This window comes from Chiloscyllium punctatum, chromosome 34, assembly GCF_047496795.1.
Source record: "Chiloscyllium punctatum isolate Juve2018m chromosome 34, sChiPun1.3, whole genome shotgun sequence".
NCBI lineage: Eukaryota > Metazoa > Chordata > Chondrichthyes > Orectolobiformes > Hemiscylliidae > Chiloscyllium > Chiloscyllium punctatum.
Window position 1 is genome coordinate 67,811,460 of NC_092772.1, and position 19,207 is coordinate 67,830,666.

At 45.5% G+C, this 19,207-nt stretch overlaps 1 long non-coding RNA gene across 5 annotated transcripts in view; it reads right to left on the reverse strand.

Moving 5' to 3' along the window:
* LOC140458924 (uncharacterized) overlaps nt 1-19,207 on the reverse strand; it is a 65,751-nt gene that overhangs the window by 7,868 nt on the left and 38,676 nt on the right. For 2 of the 5 annotated variants that reach the window (XR_011953761.1, XR_011953762.1), the window contains exons 4-5: nt 11,049-11,155; nt 5,452-5,577 (exon numbers count right to left, since the gene is read on the reverse strand). This is a non-coding gene — a long non-coding RNA (uncharacterized lncRNA). Of the gene's footprint in view, nt 1-5,451; nt 5,578-11,048; nt 11,156-12,211; nt 12,266-19,207 lie in introns of those variants that run through there. The other 3 variants (XR_011953763.1, XR_011953759.1, XR_011953760.1) reach the window with 2 other exon arrangements.

Sequence of the window (19,207 nt, forward strand, 5' to 3'; positions counted from 1 at the left end):
CTGGGAAAATTAGAATCCCTTCAGGAAACAGGCCCTTTGGCCCAACAATTCCACACCCACCCTCCGAAGTTTATCCCACCCAGACCCATTCTCCTATTCTATTACTCTCCATTTCCCCCGAACTAATGCACATCCCTGAACCCTACGGGAACCTTAGCTGGGCCAATTCACCGAACCTACAGATCTTTGGGCTACAGGAGATAGGGGTTAAAGAGTAAATAATAGGTGGGGACAGAGTCCAAAGAGACACAGGAACATTTGGAAAGATAAAGGAGTGGGAAGGTGGAAAGTTGTTAATGGAGGAGACAGGAACCTTCTAGCATTTCAGTGGCAGTGGTGGAAATGGTAGCTACATTGTGCCTGCAAAAAATACCTTGAGCTTCCAGTTGCCTGCTCTTTAACACACAAGACTGTTCCCTGTCCAACATCTCTGTCTCATGCTTACTGCAGTGTTCCAGTGAAGCTTGATGCAAGCTGGAAGAACACTTCAGAACATACTAAATGGCTTCCTATTTCAAGGGTTGCAATCTCCCCTCACATGTTGTTAACAATGCCTTCCAGTGTATCTCCTCCACTTCCCACACCACTGCCCTTGAACTCCACCCCGTCAAATTCAACTAAGATGGAACCCCACCATCCTCACCTTCCACCATCCGATCCAAACACCTGAGATATATTTCCCTCCCCACCCCTTTCATACCTTCTGTGACTTCCACTTTAGATCCACACTCCCCACCAACCCACTCTTCACTCCAGGCACCTTTGCTTGCCACTGCAAGAGATGGAAAATCTTTGCCCAAACCCTCCCTTTAACTCCATCCAAGGCACCACTGGATCCTCCCACATCCAGCAGACATTTCCCTGCCCACCCAAACACCTCAAATTGTGGAATATTTCAGGGAACATATCTGGGACACATGCACCAACCAAACCCACCGCCCTGTGGCCGACCATTTCGGCTACCCCCCACTCCCTCCGCCACCATGCTGCCAAGGACATGCAAGTCCTCCATCCCCAAATCCGAGCCACCCAACATCTGGAGGAAGAACACCTCATCTTTGCCCCCTACCCCACATACCAGGCCTTGTTATTACGTAGCCTACCATTACACATTACCTATGGTTAGCCACTAACAGTCCCCATAAACAGCTATTCACCTCCCCCCCCCCCCATCCGATCGTTATTCAGTCCTTTGTCCAACTGCTCCTCTCTCTCTCTCTTTGGACTCTATCCCCACCTATCATTTACTCCTTAACCCCTACCTTCTGCATAAAAACAGACTTTTTTTCTCAGTAACGTCAGTTCCTGAGGAAGCGTCACTGGATCGAAAATGCGAACTGATTTCTTTTCACAGATGCTGCCAGATCTGCTGAGCATTTCCAGTACCTTCTGGTTGTTGTGTGTGATTTACAGCATCCGCAGTTCTTCTGGTTCTAATTTACCCGGAGTATCTAATTCAGGTCCAGCAGAATGAAACAGTGTTTATCAACCTTCCCAGTCCACACTAACTCCATCTCTCTCCCAGTATCTGCTGTCTCTCCCACTCCTTCACATTCAGTCCCCTCTCACAGTGACACTGCGCCTGCAAAGCTGATGGTCATGTGTTGGCCTGCTGGACCCACCCCTCATTCACTCCCATTGGCTGGAGGATCACGCCAACTCTCCTATTGGTCTGAAGCTGTGTCAATCAGCCAGGCCCCATTGTGACCTGAGTGGTGGGATCCTCCCAGGTGCATCAGAGGCTGAGGGGTGACCTCATACAGGTTTATAAAACCATGAGGGTCATGGGTAGGATAAATAGACAAGGTCATTTCCCTGGGGTCGGGGAGTCGAGAATGAGAGGGTGTAGGTTTAAGGTGAGAGGGGAAGGATTTAAAATGGATCTGAGGGGCATTTTTTTCCCCACTGAGGTTGGTGCGTGTATGGAGTCTTCTGTCAGGAAGTGGAGGATGTTGGTACAATTATACCATTTGGCATCTGGATGGGTATATGTATAGGAAGGGTGTAGAGTGATACGTGCCAAGTGTTTGCAAAAGGGACAAGATTAGATTGGGATATCTGGTCAGAATGGCCCAGTTTAACCAAAGGGTTTTGTTTTCATGCTGTACATCTCTACGGCTCTGCCCTGTGATGAGCTTCATCATTCACAGTGAATGGGTCAGTGTCACAGAGGACAGGGGCTGAGGGCTATTCAGCCCATTGGGGCTGTACACTCTCCCTCTGGAGATGGTACCAGTCAGTCCCAACTCACCTCCCATTTGGACAGAGCCCTCCAAATCCTTCCTTAAAAATGTTAAATTTCAAATTTGTTTAGACAATAATTACTGAATCTGCATCCAGCTGTTGGTCAAACTGTTCCAGATGCTCAGAACTTAGTGAGTAAAATAATCTTCACATTTTTCTTTGCATTATTTGCCAGTTACCTGAAAATAGTTACTAAAAATTGTGACGTTAAAAATTTCTCACTCTGTCTCTCTGTAAATGAAATACCCTGGAAACAAATCAACTCCTGGTCGAAATCACTGCTTAACCTTCTCAGCTCCAAGGAGAATTGTCAGACCTTCTGCTAACTCTCCATAAAAGAGAAACCTATCTTAATTTTAATTTATTAGTGCCATAGAGATGTACAGCACAGAAACAGACCCTTCAGTCCAACTTGTCCATGCTGACCAGATATCCTAAATTAATCTCGGCCCATATGCCAACAGTTGGCCCATATCCTTCTAAACCTTTCCCAATCACAAATCCAATGAGATGCCTTTTAAATATTGTAACTGTACCGGCCTCCACACTTTCTCTGGCAGCTCATTCCATACACGTACCATGTTCAGCTTGAAACTTTGCCCCTAATATCCCTTTTCAATCTTTTCCCTCATGCCTGTGCTTTCTGGTGTTGGACTCACCTAAACAGGAATAAGACCCTGGCTGTTTACCCTATCCATGTCCCTCACGATTTTATCAAACTCTACGGTCACCTCTCAGCATCCGATTCTCCAGTGAAAACAGCCTCAGTCTATTCAGCCTCTCCCTATAGCTCAATCCCTCAACCCTGGCAATATCTTTGCATTATTTCTGAATCCTTTCAAGTTTAACAATATCATTTCGATAGCAGAGAGAGCAGGACTGAAAGCAGAATTCCAGAAGTGGCTGAATGAATGTCCTGTACAGCCGCAAAATGACGTCACAACTCCTGTACTCAATGCACTGACCAATAAAGGCAAGTACACCAAACACTTTCTTCACTACCCTGCCTATCTATGATTCCACTTTCAAGGAACTATGAACCTGCACTCCACGATCTCTTTGTTCAGCAACAATCACCAGGACCTTCCCATTAAGTGTAGAAGTCCCACCCTGATTTGCTTTTCCAAAATGCAGAAACTCATATTTATCTAAATTAAACTGAATCTGCCACTCCTCAGCACATTTGATTGGAGTCTCATTGTACTCTCGGGTAACTTTGCTGTCCACTGCACCTCCAATTTTGGTGTCTATTGTAAACCTACTAACCATAGCTCCTATATTCACATAGAAATCATTTATATAAATGGCAAAAAGCAGTGGACCCAGTACACAGCCTGACAGCATATTGGTCATCACAGGCTTCCTGTCCAAAAAGTACCCTCCACTCTGACACTGACTTCTCAGCAAGGTTAGTGCTCATGGCATACAGGGAGATCTAACCATTTGGATACAGAACTGGCTCTTCACACTGGAGGCCTGTGACTAGTGGACTGTTACAAGGATCACTCCTGGATCCACTACCTTTCATCATTTATATCAATGACTTGGATGTGAACATTGGAGGTATAGTTAGTGAGATGACACCAAAACTGGAGGTGTAGTGGACAGTGATAAACAGTACCTCAGAGTACAATGGGATCTTGATCAGATGGGTGAATGGGCTGAGGATTGGCATTTTGGAAACTCAAATCTTAGCAGGTCTTATACACTTAATGGTAAGGTCCTGGTGAGTGTTACTGAACAAAGAATCCTTGGAGTGCAGGTAGATAGGATAGTGAAGGCGGCATTTGGTATGCTTTCCTTTATCGGACAAAGTATTGAGTACAGGAGTTGTGAGGTCATGTTGTGGCTGTACAGGACATTGGTTAGGCCACTTTTGGAACGTTGTGTACAAATCTGGTCTCCCTCCTATTGGAAGGATGTTGTGAAACTTGAAAGGGTTCAGAAAAGATTTACAAGACCTTTGCCAGGGTTGGAGGATTTGAGTTAGGCTGGGGGGTTGAATAGAGGTTGAATAGATTGGGGCTGTTTTCCCTGCAGCGTCGGAGGCTGAGAGGTGATCTTATCTATGTATATAAAAACCTGAGATGGATTGATATGATAAATAGACAAAGTCTTTTCCCTGGCGTGGGGGTTCCCAGCACAAGAGGGCATAGGTTTATAGTACGAGGGCAAGACTTTAAAGAGACTTGAGAGACAACGTTTTCACACAGAGGGTGGGACGTGTATGGAATGAGCTGCCAGAGGAAGTGATGGAGGCCATTACAATTGCAACATTTAAAAGGCATCTTCATGTCTATATGAATAGGAAGGATATGGGCCGGGTGCTGACAGGTGGGACTAGATTGCATTGGGATATCTGATCAGCATGTACTGGTCGGACTGACGGGTCTCTGTTTCTGTGCTGTCCATCTATGACTGTTTGACCTTCCAGCCAATTCCGTATCCAAACAGCTAGTTCTGACAGAATTCTATGGTACTGAACCTGCTAACCAGTGTGTTATGTGAAACCTTGTGTCTTTCTCAAGTCCAAGGTACTGATTTCAATGCACAAAGCTATGCTGACTCTCCCTAATATTTTCTTGCTTTTCCAATGACATGTAAATCCCGTCCCTAAGAATCCCTTCCAACAACTTCTTTGCCACTGACTTCAGGCTCACCGGTCTATAGTTCCCTGGCTTTTCCTTACCACCTTTCTCAAATAATGGGACAAATCTTCCAGCACCTCACATGTGGCGATCAATGATACAAATATCACAGTGAGGGGCCCAGCAAAAGCTTCTCTAATTACCTACAAAGTTCTGGGATATACATGATTAAATTCCAGGGATTTATCCACTTTTATGCATTTTAAGACATCCAGTACTCCTCCTCTTTAATATGTACACTCGCCAAGTTATCACTATTTATTTCTCCAACTTCTCTAACTTCCACATCCCCTTTCAGTAAAAACTGACATGAAATACTTACAGAATCTCTCCCACCTCCTGCTGTTCCATAGACAGTCTTGTTGATCATTGAGGGTCACTATTCTCTGCCTAGTTATTCTTTTGTCTTTAGTGTATTTGTAGAATCTCTTTGGATTCTCCTTAAACCTTTTTCCCAAAGCTATCTCATGTCCCCTTTTTCGCCTCCTGGTTTCCCGCGAGTATACTCCTACTGCCCTTATAGTCCCCTAGGGACTCACTCAAACCCCATGGTCTGTACCTGCCATATCTTCCCTTCATTTTCTTGACCAGAGCCTCAATTTCTCAGGTCATGCAGCATTCTCGACACCTCCCAGCCTTGGCCTTAACAGGAACATACTGTCAGTGTACTCTCATTGTCGCAGGCCTATGGAGGATGTGGCAGATGAGGACAGAGAAACAATCATTATCAGTAAAGAGGTAGTGTTGGGAAAGCGAACAACTCATCCTTATCTCTGTAATTCCTCTCTAGCCTCACTATCTCTGGCATCAAAGACATCTCAATCTCTGCAACATCCTCCAATCTCTAATCTCCTCCAGTCTCAACACACTTTCTATCTTTAATCTTTTCCACCCTCTCAAATCTCGGTGATGTGCCTTTCTTTAATTCCAGCCTTCAAGATAACCCATTTTTATTTCAGATTCCTGCACCCAGAGATCCACAATGTCCCGCTTAACCTCTGTCACATTTTTCCTCCAAAAAACATTATTTAATCACGTATCATCTATTCTAATATCACCTTCTCTGACCTGGTTTCTATTGTGGCTTGTCATATTCCTATATTACGCGTTTGTGGTCTACATGAAAAAACCGGTTTGTGGTCCATTGGATTTATGCTGTAAAGAAATCTCCCAGCTAACTATTTTAATCCCATTTTCCAGCACAGAGCCCATAGACCTGTCAGCTTTGGCCTTGCAAGTGTGTTCCGAAATAGATTTTAAATGCCTTCAGGATTTCTGTCTCTCACTCTCTTCCAGACAGTGAGGTTTAATGCAACTGTTGCTCTATGCTATCACCCACAGGAACACAGAGCAGCTGGGTCTGTGCGAACCACAGATCGCCCACACATTGTGAAGGATGGCAGGGTCCCTGATAGGGGGCACAGGAGATTTACCAGGATGGTTCAAGGAATGGGGGATTTTAGTTGCAGAATTTGTGGGCCTTTTTTAACATTAATTGTTCACGTGACATGTGTGTTGCTAATACACATCAAGAATAACCATCCGCAATTAATGGACTCTCCTTTTCAACCTCTCCCCTTGCCTGCGCTGTGGTAATATTCAGGTTAACCACTACCAGACATCTCTCTCTCATGAGAGAGCAGTCCTATGGTCGGGGAGGACAATGCTGACTTGGTCTTTTACACAGTGATGCCACTGTGCCTCGAGGGTGGGGAAAGGAAATGCTGAAGGTGGTGGATGGGAACTCACTCGGGTACAGTACTTTATCCTGGAGGCTGTTCACTTTCTTTAATATTGTTGGGGGGGGGGGGGGGGGGTGCACTGATGCAGGCAAGTGGAGAATGTTCCAACACAACCCTGATGTGTACCTTATAGAGAGCAAACAGACATTGGGAAATCAGGGGTTTGGGGTGTTCTCCTTGTAGCAAAAGAAATTTGGGGAGCTGTGACAAAGTGGTTTACAAAAGTTACGCATTATTATAATAAACCTTAGACCCTTCAGCTCATTATACAAGGATTACAGGACACATGTTGAAGATTTGGGAAGATCTATTGAAAGGATGGTTTGTTTCAAGGGAGAACTTTTATTCAGCAAATGGTATTGATCTGGAACACAATACGAATATCCAGGCCCTGATGTATTGAGTAATTCTGTCAGTTTGGCGTTACAGTGACTGAGATTACCATCTGAATATCTGCCTATAATACAAGTTTATAAAATCCGTCACTGTCAGTTCAAGTTTGAAACTCATACAATCCCTTCCTCCTGGCCCAGGAGGACTGTACACATTACCCCTGGTGGAGGTCAGCAGGCTCTTCAAGGGCAAATCTATGTGGGTTTCTATGAGTTTCCACCTTGGGACTTCATGTGACTGAACATGGGACAGAATATCCCAAGATTCAGTGAGATATGGAGAGCAGGATTTCCTTCCTTTTCTTTCCTTCCATTCTGCCGCTGTGCCTCCTCAATAAGACATGGGGTGTGAAAGGCTCATGCACCTTGATGGGCAAGATGTCTCCATTCTGACCAATGGGCAACAAGCTCCGCCCAATCATGAAACAGAGTATCCCTGAAAGATAGCAACTGTGCATGCTTCCCACTGCCCAGTGCTCTTAGTACATGTTTCGAATTATGAGGGGGAAATCTCCTAGAAAAGGCATAACAGGAAAGTTCCAAAAGGATTATAAACAGTTAACAGAGAGATATTCACAGGAAACTTGGGCAACAAGTTGGCAAATAGAGTATAACTTGGGATAAACTGTAGAAAGCTGCATCACAAAGGGACTGGGGGAAAATGAGCAGGAAACAGAAAGCGAGCACACAGTTACAACAGGGAATCAGGAAAGGGAATGGAATACTGTCCCTTATTTCAAAGAGTTTGCAATATAAGAGTTTGGAGTATATACCTTAGGGCAACTAAACAAATGACAAGTGAGACCACATCTGGAGTAACGTGAACAGATTTGGTCACTTTAGTTCATGAAATAGAGCAGTTTATTGGAGGCATTTCAGAGAAGATCCATTGGGATGATCCCTGTTTTGAAGGGATTATCCTGTAAGCAAAGGGTGAACAAGTTGGGAATCTACTCACTGGACTTTGGAAGAATGAGAGGTGATCCTTTTGAAACATACAGGATTCTGTCAAGGTTTGACAGGGTAAATATGGAGAGGATGTGTCCCATTACGGTGAGTCTTGAACCAGATTCTGGATCAGTCGCGGAATCAAGGGTTCTGTTTCAGATTTCTCAAGTTAAAGGCAACACCAACACAGGTTAGGGTTTCAGTAGCAATGGAGCTGGAGTGAGAAGGAGATAAGCAACGTTTTAGAGATTGGAATTCCTGGTGTTTGTGATTGTGTAGATGTCTGATCAGAAGGTCACCTTGGGGTCAGATATGAGAGCAATATTGTGAAGAGTGTAGTTCTGCCTCAGACACTTCCCAGTGAGAGGGAGGGACACAGCAGTAAGGGAAATGAATTTGGAATAGCAACTGAAGGCAATGGGTTTAACAATGACAGTGTATCATTGGAGTGAATTGCAGCTAATCGAAGCGTGGTAAGCAGTTTGATAACTGAGTAATAGTGGAGTAATGGAGAGGGATGATGGGGAGGGAGAGCTGGACATTGTCAGTGTACATGTGAAACTCAACAGTGCTTTTGGGCGGTTATCTCCTGGCAGTATGTAGGTCAGAAACAGGACGGACCAAGGATAGACCCTGGAGGGACACCAAATACAAGGAATTCAGAAAGGAAAGGGAGAGTGGAGACGGAGCAGGATTTTCCAACAATGGTGAGGTCAAATATTAGGTTTTAGGAGAATGGGAGAGAAGGACATAACCAGAAAAGACAGACAGACAGATCATGGAACAATATCTGTGAATTGCAAGTGGGGGGGGGGGGGGGAGGTGACCGTGGTGGAAGGAGGGAGGGCGGTGACAAGTGGGAGGATGAGACAGAGATTTGGAATGTCCATGATTTATCTACACTAGGGTAAATGGTCAAGATGACCTCTAATAAGGCTTGACAAGGGACTCGAAATGCAAGTTTAGGACTAAAATGAGGAGCACTCTTGTGAGGCAGTTTGGCTCGGTGGGCTAGTGGAGAGGGAGGAAAGAAGCAGAGGCAGCTGATTGGATTGTCTCAATGTTATAGACAGAGAAACTCCATGTGCTCCTCACTCTTGTTGTTGGAGGGGAGGATGGAGGAAACAGGGTAATGGACAGTGTTTTTATTTCCAAAACAATAAACAAAACCTGTGATAGTGATTCTAAAAATAAGTGAACAAACCTGTCGTATTTATCATTTATCAAGAATATTAAAATATACAACTGAACTTCAGGTTTGAATCCCAAATCGGTAGAGGGTGGCTCTGAATTTAAGAAAAAAAATAACTGGCATGAAGAATCTACTGTTTGCCACGGAACCATTGGGGATGTTTTTCTGCCATTGACAATGTCCTTGAGGGAAAGAAACCCGACAGTGGCCCATCAAGTTACTCATTGTATTAATCACTGCACAGTCTCAACAAAGGAATGAAACTGGATGGACCACATTACATCTACCAATGCACTGGAAAATACAACACAATCAGCCCTCTTGACCCTGCAACTTCTGTCTCACTGTGGGCCAACAACAGCAGCATAACTGTACTCCAGCCCAATCTGAAATCTCATGGCCTGATATCCCCCACTTAACCATTAACATCAAGGCAGGGGAATCAACCCTGGTTCAATGGTGAATGCAGGAGGGCATGCCAGGAGCAGTACAAGGCATACCTAAAAATGAGGTGCCAACCTGGTGCAGCTACCAAACTTGCATGGCAAACAGCACAAGCAACACCAAATAGAACTAAGTGAGCCCATAACCAACAGATTAGATCGGAGTTCTGCAGTTCTGCCACACCTAGTCAAGAATAGTGATGGACAATTAAACTCCTCACTGGAGGAACCATCACAGATATCCCCACCCTGACCGATGGAGGGGTCTCACACATTCATGCAACAGATAAGAGGACAGCATTAGCAGCGCTTTTCAGCCAGCAGTGCCAGGTGGATGAGCCTTCTCCATTGGTCCCTCACATCACAGATATGAATCAACTTGGCTGAAAACTCATTTCAAATCAGATCAAGAAATGGATAAGCAGTGTAAATGTATGGGCCCTGCCAATATTCTGGCAATAATACTGTTGGCTGTGCTCCAGAATCTGCTGCCCACGAAGGCAAGTACTGTTCCAGCACTGGCGCCTACCGACTTTGTGGAACATTGCTCAGGGATGTTCCAACACAACACAGGGCAGATCCAACTCAGCCAATTGTCCTCCATCAGTCCACACTCACTCAGCAGTGAGGTGATGGAAGGTGTCATCAACAGTGCTGTCAAGCAACTGCTCAGCAATAACCTGCTCAGCGATGCCCAGTTTGGGTTCTGCCAGGGCCACTCAGTTCCTGAGCTTGTTGCAGACTTGATTCACAAACTGACAAACAGCTGAATGAGGTGAGGATGACAGGCCAGACCCCCTCCAGGTCCACTATTTCGACTTCAGTGATATCACCTGACCTCACCACAGTCTCAGCTCATTTGCTGAAACTCTCATTCATTCCTTTTGTTAACTCTAGATTTCACTATCTAAACCCACTCCTGGCCAGCATCCCACATTCACCCTCCCGATAATCTCAAGAATATTGAAAACACTACTGCCGAACTGCTCACTTGTACCAAAACTTGCTGATCAATCAAAAGACTCCCATTTATAAGCAACAACCATTTACTTTCGCACCTTTGAATTAATTCCTGGCTGTAATCATTCCTATCTCCCTGCACCACACACCCTTTCATATCTCAATAACTCATTTTAGTTCAGACTCTCAATGATGTGTTTATTTTTGAGTTCTCCTGTGTGAATGTTTCTATAGACTCCAAGGGAACTTGGTCTGGAATCCCCACTCTAACTCTCTAAGATCTACTTTCTTCCTTTAAGGCATTCTTGAAAAACTGCTTATTTGGCAATGGTTTTGGTTACTGTACACAATATTCTCCATCTGTAGCCTTATGTCCAAACTTCTCAATAATATTTTTGTGAAATTAAAACCATGATGATTTGCACAGATATCTTCTACTCTTCAATATCGCTGAGTGAATAATCTGTAACGTCTCTTACCCAACCACGTTGTGGGAGCACCTTCACCATACAAACTGCAGCAGTACAAGTCAGTCAAACATCACCCTCTCCACTGGCAACCAGGCTTTGGCATTGATCACTGGTTTCTGTGGAAGGAGAAATACACAGTTGATGTTTGAGGGAGTACAACATGAATTACAGGGAATGAAAATGGTGCAGAATTTGACTGTCAGAAATTGAAGGAAAATGCACTCGCTTATTGGAAAAAAGAATTCTTGACTGTCAAAGATATTGTGGAAAAAATAACCTGATAATCGAACAGCGTATGCTCAGGAGCCAAGCAGCAGTGGACAATTCATTTACCTTCCTGAAGAAGGGCTTCTGCCCAAAACGTCGATTCTCCTGCTCCTCGGATGCTGCCTGGCCTGCTGTGTTTTTCCAGCTCTACATTTTTGAATTCATTTACAAAACAGCTGTGAAAGTAATAGTAAAATACTATACAGAGCAAAAATATACCCATGAGAGACTGAGGAAGCTAGATAATGAACAAGTGGACATCAGAGAACCCAGAGGTGAACCAGAGCAGAGTTCACTTTTATGATCCCACAGTCAAAGATGTCTAGCACAAAAACAGGCTTTTTCGGTCCAACCTATGCCAACCAGATATCCTAGCTTAATCTATCTAAATTAAATCCTATCTGCCACTTCTCAGCCCATTGGCCCATCTGACCAATATCCCACTGTACTCTGAGATAACCTTCTTCATTGTCCACAATACCTCCAATTTTGGGGTCACCTGCAAACTTACTAACTATACGGCCTCTATTCACATCCAAATCATTTAAATGAATGACGAAACAAATCCAGAAAAAAAAAATCAATTTCTGTGGGTTTGAATGTGCTCTGTGTAAATCCTGCCCTATGACTCTTTTTACCAGAGAAGGCTGTACATACATCCCTCTGAACTTTGCCCCCTACAAAGCTGGCGGCCGCGCACGTGTCCAGTGACTCATTGCCCCGAATAAAGATGGCGGCGCTCACTCGGGCCGATTACTCAACGAGGCATTTTCCCATTTGCTGCAAAAACTGGACTGTAAGTTTCAAATTTGTATTTTCCGATGTGTACCAAATGATTGTAAAACCTCTCAGACCATACCAACACCATTTCCCTCCCGCTTCCTGCTGTTTATTTCTTTCCTTACCGACAGCTCTCCGCACACACACACACTGAACATCCGCGCCCACCGCGAGGATGATCACGTGATATAGTCTAGTCCCGCCCCTCATTCACTGATTGGCCGGAGGACCAACTGCCCCGCCAGGTCCTCCAGCTCCGCCCCTGCCTTTCCATTGGTCCGCCGCTGACATCAATCACTTCTTCGGTCCAACCTGTCTATGACAACCAGCTGTCCTAACCTAATCTATTTAAATTAAATCCTATCTGCCTGTCCTCAGCCCATCTGATCAATATCCCATTGTATTCTGAGATAACCTTCTTCATTGTCCACAAACCAACTGTTGGCTGGAGCTTGCACACGGCTTTTGTTGCTGTTTATCAGTTACAAGAGTGAGGGACAAAGTTAAAAATCACACAACCACCTGATGAAGGACCAGCAACATAGTGCTTCCAAATAAACCTGTTGGACTATAACCTGGTGTTCTGTGAATTTTAATTTTGTCCCTCCTAATCCAACACCAGCCCCTGCAACAAGCACCAAGACGTGGCTTGGCTGGCGGTGAGAAGGGCTCTGCCTGTGAGATCCTTTATGCACGCGCGGACTCTCTGCCGCACCGCACGCTGTCCTCGAAGTGGCTGCGGGGGGGAAGAGACTGTCACACACCTCCTTCTGGAATGTGCCTATGCAGAGGAAGTCTGGAGAGGAATGCAGTGGTGCTTGTCGAGGTTCGTCCCGAGCAGCGCCATGACACGGGACTCCGTGCTCTACGGCCTGTTCCCCGGGACTCACACCGAGACGAACATTAACTGCGCCTGGAGGATCATCAACTCGGTGAAGGACGCTCTCTGGGCGGTCCGAAACTTGTTGATCTTCCAGCTGAAGGAGTTGACCCCGACCGAGTGTTGCAGACTGGCACAGTCCAAGGTCCAAGACTACGTGTTGAGGGACACGCTGAAGCTTGGGGCAGCTGCCGCCAAGGTGCGGTGGGGAAAGACCACCGTGTAAGATCGGCCTGCCTAAAGAAGAACAGGGGGCCCATGCGGACGTTTTTTTGGGCTCTGCTGATGCCTCAGCCAAAAATATGTACAAGATTGAAAAATGCACAGGATTGTAAATGACAAGGATAAATTCGAATCTGTGTTTGGAAATGTGGACATATGTATGGCATGATCAAATGTACAGACCATCAAATCTTTTTATGAATAAAGTATATTTTTGAAATAAAAAAAAACACCAGCCCCTCCAAGTCACGAGTGATGGAGGCATGCATAACATAAGAACAAAAGATCGAGGAAAAGGAGAAGGCCGTCCTGCCCTTCGAGCCTGCTCTACCATTCAATAAGATCATGGCTGATCATTTCGTGGATGCAGAACCATTTACCCACGTTCTCACCGTTTTCCTTAATTAATTATTTCTTTTAAAAAAAACTAACTTATCTTTAAAAACGTTCATTGAACCAGCATCAAATGCTTCCCTGGGCAATGCACTCCATCAAGGTCAAGACGTTCCTTCTCAATTCACTCCTAAATTTGCTGCCTCTAACCTTGTGGTGATGCCCTCTTGTCCTAGCTTCACCTGCCAGTGGAAACATCCTCTCTACTTCTATTTTATTCGTTCCATTCATTATTTTATATCTATCCATTCTTCTGAATTCCAATTAATATAATCTCAATCTACTCAGTCTCTGTTAAGTCAAACCTCTCACCTCTGTAATCAACATAGTTATCCTCCTCTGCACCCCCTCTAGTGCCGGTACATCCTTGAGCAAGAAAGGAGACAGAAACTGCATGCAGTACTCCAGGTGTGGCCTCACCAGCACCCAATACAGCTGGAACATAACCTCTGCTTTTAAACACGATCCCTTCAGCAATGAAGGCCAAAATTCCATTTGCTTTCTGAATTGATTGTTGTACCTGGTGACTAACCCTCCTGCAGAAGGATGTTCAGGTGCCTCTGCATAGCAAATAATGTAACTTTTTAAAAAATTCAAGTAATAATCGTTTTATTAATGTTACTCCAACCAAAGAGTATGACTTTACATTTATGAATATAATATTTCACTTGCCAAACCATTGCCCACTCACTCAATGTATCTATGTTCCCCTGCAAAGTTTCCCAGTCCTCCGCACACTTTGTCCTGCTACTCATCTTAGTCTAATATGCAAACTTTGACACCCTACATGTGGTCCCCAACTCCAAATCATCTGTATCACTTCTAAATAATTGCAGTCCCAACACTGATCCGAGAGGCACGCTACTAGTTACTGATTGCCAGCCAGAATAAGGCTTATTTATCCCCACTCTTTGCTTCCTGTTAGTCAACCAATCTTCTATCCATGCTAATACTCTATCCCATGCACCCTTATATAAAGCAACAGCCACTTGCGTGGCACACTGTTGAAGGCCTTTTGGAAATCCACGTACACCGCATCCACTGGGTCACTGTTGTCCACCTTGTTCAAAATGTCTTCATAGATTTCCAAACGATTTGTCAAGCATGACCTGCCCTTTGTGAATCCATGCTCTGTCTGCCCAATGGGACAATTTGTATCGGGATTCCCTGCTATTTCTTCCTTGATAATAGACCCAAACATCTTTCCAACTGCAGAGAATAAACTAACTGGTGTAGAATTCCCTATCTTTTGTCCACCGCCTTTTCTTACAGTCCTTCCTTTTCACTGGAATATGCCTTTGCTGAGCACTTCCTAAAATGTCTTTGAAAATCTTTCACTGCTCATCAACTGTTCCACCATAAAATCTTTGTTTCCAGTCTACGTTATCCAGGTTCTTCCTCATTCTATTTTAGTTCCCCATGTTCAAGCACAGGACCAAGGTATTAGATTTTATCTTCGCACTGGAGAAGAAAGTGAGGACTGCAGATGCTGGAGCTCAGAGCTGAAAATGTGTTGCTGGAAAAGCGCAGCAGGTCAGGCAGCATCCAAGGAACAGGAGAATCGACGTTTTGGGCACAAGCCCTTCTTCAGGAATGAGGAAAGTGTGTCCAGCAGGCTAAGATAAAAGGTGGGGAGGAGGGATTTGGGGGAGGGGCGTTGGAAATGCGATAGGTGGATGGAGGTCAAAGTGAGGGTGATAGGCCGGAGTGGGGGTGGGGGCGGAGAGGTCAGGAAAAAGATTGCAGGTTAGGAAGGCGGAGCTGAGTTCGAGGGATTTGACTGAGAGAAGGTGGGGGGAGGGGAAATGAGGAAACTGGAGAAATCAGAATTCATCCCTTGTGGTTGGAGGGTTCCTAGGCGGAAGATGGGGTGCTCTTCCTCCAACCGTTGTGTTGCTATGGTCTGACAATGGAGGAGTCCAAGGACCTGCATGTGCTTGGAGTGGGAGGGAGAGTTGAAGTGTTGAGCCACAGTGGTTGTGTTGGTTGGTCCAGGTGTCCCAGAGGAGTTTTCTGAAACGTTCCGCAAGTAGGCGGCCTGTCTCCCCAATATAGAGGAGGCCACATCGGGTGCAGCACATGCAGTAAATGATGTGTGTGGAGGTGCAGGTGAATTTGTGGTGGATATGGAAGTATCCCTTGGGGCCTTGGAGGGAAGTAAGGGGGGGGGGGGGGGGGGGGGAGGTGTGGGCGCAGGTTTTGCATTTCTTGCAGTTGCAGGGGAAGGTGCTGGGAGTGGAGGTTGGGTTGGTGGGGGGTGTGGACCTGACGAGGGAGTCATAGAGGGAGTGGTCTTTTCGGAACGCTGATAGGGGAGGGGAGGGAAATATATCCCTGGGCGTGGGGTCCATTTGGAGGTGGCTGAAATGATGACGGTTGATACGCTGTATATGGAGGTTGGTGGGGTGTTAGGTGAGGACCAGTGGGGTTCTGTCCTGGTGGTGGTTGGAGGGGCGGGGCTCAAGGGTGGAGGAGCAGGAAGTGGAGGAGATGCGGTGTAGGGCATCGTCGACCACATCTGGGGGGAAATTGCGGTCTTTGAAGGAGGCGGCCATCTGGGTTGTACGGTATTAGAACTGGTCCTCCTGGGAGCAGATGCGGTGGAGACGAAGGAATTTGGAATATGGGATGGCGTTTTTTTACAGGGGTCAGGGTGGGAGGAGGTGTAGTCTAGGTAGCTGTGGGAGTCGGTCGGTTTATAGTAAATGTCCGTGTTGATTCGGTCGCCCGAGATAGAAATGGAAAGATCTAGGAAGGGGAGGGAGGAGTCTGAGACAGTCCAGGTGAATTTGAGGTGGGGTGGAAGGTGTTGGTAAAGTGGATGAACTGTTCAACCTCCTCGTGGGAGCATGAGGCAGCGCCAATACAGTCATTGATGTAGCGGAGGAAAAGGTGGAGAGTAGTGCCAGTGTAGTTGCGGAAGATGTTCCACATATCCTACGAAGAAGCAGGCATAGCTGGGGCCCATGCGGGTGCTCATGGCTACTCTTTTGGTTTGGAGGAAATGGGAAGATTGGAAAGAGAAGTTGTTCAGGGTGAGGACCGGTTCAGTCAGTTGAAGGAGGGTGTCAGTGGAAGGATACTGGTTGGTATAGTGGGAAAGGAAGAAGCGGAGGGCTTTGAGTTCTTTGTGATGGGGGATGGAGGTGTATAGGGACTGGTGAAGATAAGGCGTTGGGGCTGGGGAAACGAAAATCATGGAGGAGGTAGAGGGCGTGGGTGGTGTCCCGAACGTAGGTGGGGAGGTCTTGGACTAAGGGGGACAGGACCGTGTCGAGGTATGCAGAGATGAGTTCGGTGGGGTAGAATCAGTCTGAGACAATGAGTCGGCCGGGGCAGTCATGTTTGTGGATTTTGAGCAGGAGGTAGAAACTGGCGGTGTGGGGTTGAGGGACTATGGGGTTGGAGGCAGTGGATGGGAGATCCCCTGAGGTGATGAGGTTATGGATGGTCTGGGAGATGATGGTTTGGTGGTGGGAGGTGGGGTCATGTTCAAGAGGGCAGTAGGAGGAGGTGTCCACAAGCTGGCGTTTAGCCTCAGCGGTCTAAAGGTCGGTGCGCCAAACTACTACTCCCTTGTCTGCCAGTTTGATAGTGAGGTTGGGGTTGGAACGGATGGAGTGGAAGGCTGCACGTCCCGAGGTGAGAGGTTGGAGTGGGTGAGAGGAGTGGAGAAGTTGAGGCGGTTAATGTCGCAGCGGCAGTTGGCTATGAAGAGATCGAGGGCAGGTAATTTATCTTCACACCTCTCCATATGTATTCTAACTTCAACTATACAGTGATCACTTCTTCCAAGAGGATTCCTAATTCTGAGGTCATTAATTATTCCTGTCTCATTGCACAGGGGCCAGATCTTGGATAGCTTGCTCCTTGTCGGTTACATTTCATACTGTTCAAAAAAACTATCATGTATACACTTAATGAACTCCTCAAGGCTACCCTGACTGAGCTGGTTCGACCAATCTACATGTAGATTAAAATCACCCATGGTAATAGACATGCCATTTTTACAGGCATCAGTTATTTCTTTGTTTATTGTCCATCCCAATGTGATGTTATTATTTGGCCGACACACTGTGCCTATCAGTGACTTTCTTGTTAGAATTTTGAAAGCATCATTTCTGTTTCCCCTAATGTACAGCAATAACAACAACTACTTGCTTTATATGGAATCTTTCATAATGGCAAATCTCCTAAGGTGTTTCATGGATGATCAAAACATTGATTAAGGAGAATGATTTTAAAATACATCTTAAAAGAGGCTAGAGAAGGTTAGGGAGGGTATTCCACAGACTTCTGCTCTTGACAGCTCCAATTGTGGAGTGATGCAGGTGGGGTGGGGTGGGTTGAAAAGGGAACGTGCAAAAGGGAAATGGAGGAGCGTAGGCAGTGCATAAGGTCTTAAGGATAGAGGAGGTTCCAGACTGAGTCTGTCTGTCATAGACAGTGTGGCTGCCTCATGGAATTTGAAGCAACGCAATGGGCCCATGCATGTCATGTTAGTCAAGGATAGTATAACGGTGGCTGAGAGAACATTTGGTGAGGACTTGTCTACTGAAGTAGCGTGGGCTGAGGTTAGAAACAGGAGAGGGGAGGTCACATTGCTTGGATTTTTTATAGGCCACCACAGAGTTCCAGGGAGGGGGAAGAGAGGATTAGAAAAATTACTCTGGGTAGTAGTGAAAGTAACATGGTGGTCATTATGGGGGACTTTAATTCCCCAACATTGACTGGAAATGCTATAACTCTAGTACATTGGATGGATTAGTTTTTGTCCAATGTGTACAGGAGGGTTTCCTGACACAGTATGTCAAAGTGCCGACAAGAGGGGAGGCCACATTGGATCTGGTGCTTGGTCATGAACCGGACTAGGTGTTTGATTTAGTTGTAGGTGAGCACTTTGGAGAGAGTGATCATAATTCAGTTATGTTTAGTTTGGCAATGAAAAGGGATAGGTATATGTAAAGGTCAAGACTTATCGATGGGGCAGTGGCAATTATAACGCGATTCAGCAAGAATTAGGATGCATAGGATGGGGTAGCGAAATGCAGTGGATGCAGACAATGGAAATGTGGAGCTGGTTTAAGGAACAGATATTGCGTGTCCTTGATAGGTATGTCCCTGTCAGGCAGGGAGGAAGTGATAAGGTAAGGGAACTGTGGTTTACCACAGAAATTGCATCTCTTGTTAAGAAGAAATAGGAGGCTTATGTGTTGATGAGACAAATGGTACAGATGAGGCCATGCAGACTTACAGATCAGCTAGGAAGGATTTAAAGAGAGTTAAGAAGAGCAAAGAGAGGACATGAGCAGTCTTTAGCAAATAGAATAAAGGAGAACCCTAAAGCTTTCTAAAGGTATGTGAGGAATAAAGGATAGGGTAGGAATAGGGCCAATCAAAGACAGAAGTGGGAAGTTGAGTGTGGACACTGTGGAAATCGGAGAGGTGCTAAACAAACATTTCTCATTGGTTTTCACTCAGGAAAATGAGAATATTGTAGATAATGAGATAGAAGATGTTAGACTAGAAAGGATCGAGGTTAGTTACGAACAGGTGTTATCAATTCCAGAAGGATTGAAAGTAGACAAGTCCCCTGGGCTAGATGGGATTTATCCGTAGATTGTCT